Raw genomic sequence first — 2,524 nt, forward strand, 5'->3', positions numbered from 1 at the left:
TATCTGGAGATTTGCTTCTGACAGCCTGTGAGCACACTATGAATCACAAGGACCGAATCTGCAACCGATCATGAACGTGGCACAGAACCGGCAAGGTTTCTTTCCACTCTGCGTGGGGTTGTTGTGAATTGGGGGCTGACTCGACACCTCAGGACATCATCATCATCATGATCATGATGTCAACAACAACAGCATTAGCAACAACAACGACAGGGAGACTCATCAAGGGAGGCGTCTGACGGGAGTTGTATTTCTACAACTGGGACAGTTAGCTTCCTAAGGGCCAAGTGTGGATTTGGTCGTAGCTCCTAATTTCACATCAGAACAAACTTCAGTCCCGCCCCCCCACCTGCCCACTGCCTGCCTAATTGCCAGATGTGAAAGCATCATAGCAGATCTCTTGGGAGTTTTGCTTCTCCAATAACCTGGGTGCTAACTCAGTCCATAATGGCTAACCAGCTTCTGTGCCTGAGCGTGTAGAACAGAGGAATCTGATTAGCCCACCACAGGCACGCTGGGTCTCAGCTGTCACCGAGGCTGTCGCTGCCACACACAGACGAAGGTTGGTGCAGACAGGTCCAGCACAATGTGGTGCTCTCTTATCGAGGACCGTGAGATGCGCTCGCTGATCCAGATCCTTGGAGTGGCCACGGGGTTAACTTGGACACCGGGACCCGCCTTCGTTGTTGTGATCTTGGGCTCAGGGCCAGACACGTTGGGACTCTAAAGCTTGCAGTTGCCTGGCTCACGTTCACGTTTCAAACTACATGTCTCACCTGGTGGGCCAGGCATGGGGGGGTCTACTGTTGTTATTGTTGGGTGCCATTGAGTGGTTCCAACCCACAGCCACCCGATGCACAACAGAATGAAGCACTGCCCGGTCCTGTGCCATCCTCACCATCGCTCCTCTCCTTGAGCCCGTTGTTGCAGCCACTGTGTCAACTTCTCTCCTTGAGGGTCTTTCTCTTTTTCGTGGACCCTCTGCTTTACTGAGCATGGTGTCCTTCTCCAGGAACTGGTCCAAGTATGTAAGACAGAGTCTCACCATCCTTGTGGGCACTCTGGCTGCACTTCCAAGACAGATTTGTCGGTCCTCTTAGTTTTCCTGGTCTCAGCCAAATATGGCACCAGGACAAACTCTTTGCTAACATGAGGTTGGGTTGACTCTCTAAACTTCTCCCCAGAGTATCTCTAATCTGTTCGATATTGCCCCATTTTCAGCATTTGGGTTGCCAAAGCAAGCCTTCAATTTTGATGACACAAGTGACTCGGAGGAGAAGCTGCTACCTGTTAGTGTCCCGCTGGGACATTGACCTGTCCCCAGACTTAGGGAGCTGCCAAAGAGAGCCGCTGCAGCTGTAGGAGGTGGAGGCGAGTGGAGAACCTTGTGTGTACGTTGCAGTACAGTCTTGTCTCTTTCCCTGACCTTCAGAGAGCGATCTTGTGAGAATGGACATTCTCACAGGAATGGTCCTCTTGAACCTGGAAGCATGCGGCAAAGGAAATTCTAAGAACGTTGGGAGCCCCTGTTTTGGGCTAATGCTTTCCGTGCAGCTTGGAATTCTTCCTTCACTATTGTTGGTTCTTGCTCATAGGTGACCTCCTGAAATAGTTGCATGTTGACTAGTTCTTTTTGGTAGTGATTTCATGCATTCTTTCCCTGTTCTTTTGATGCTTCCTGCATCATTCAATATTTTGCGCACAGAATCTTTCAATACTGCTGCTCAGGGTTTGGGTTTTTTCTTTAGTTCTTTCCGTTTAAGATGTGTTGAGTGTGTTCTTCCCTTTTAGTTTTCTAACCCCAGGCCTTTGAACATTTTATTATAATATTGGGGTTTGTCTTGTTTTTTTTTATATTACCAACAGTTTCTTGGCATACAACTCACATATCATACATTTCATTAGTTCAATCACATCAAGAAGAGTTGAACAATTGTCACCACAATTAGTTGTAGAACGTTTCCTTAATTCTTGTGCTCCTTGTTATTAGCTCCCCCTCTCCCCCAACCTCCCCAAGGAACCATTAATCCAATTACTGTCTCTATAGATTTACCTATCCTGGATTTCATGTGCAGAAAAACATTAAAAAAACAACCAACCAACCAACAAAAAGCTGACAAGAATAACATAGTAAAACACATAACAACATCAATAGAAAAGAAAGCCAAAAACATTTAATAGTAGAACAAATTCAAATGGGTTACACAGGAGATCAAGTGATAGGATGCTAAATTTTAATCTAACTGCATCTGCAACAATCTACTTTCCAAAGCAGTCTGCATGTGAGCCAGGCTACTTTTATTCCTGGTCCACGGTCAGAGGGACTTACCAGGGGCTTAAGCTATGTGCAGTCCCCCTTCACTTAAAAAACAAACAAACAAAAACCGAAACAGCTTTCAAATGAGTAAAAAGGGTGAACAAATGATATTACATTTTCACCTAACGATGTCCGCCATAATCGATATTCCAATGCTCTCCTCTGATAACAGGCCTATTCCCATCCCTTAACTGTGATCTCAGAGGG

Source organism: Echinops telfairi, unplaced genomic scaffold (genome assembly GCF_000313985.2).
Source record: "Echinops telfairi isolate 266 unplaced genomic scaffold, ASM31398v2 ScPeMD7_2010;HRSCAF=2546, whole genome shotgun sequence".
Taxonomy (NCBI): Eukaryota; Metazoa; Chordata; class Mammalia; order Afrosoricida; family Tenrecidae; genus Echinops; species Echinops telfairi.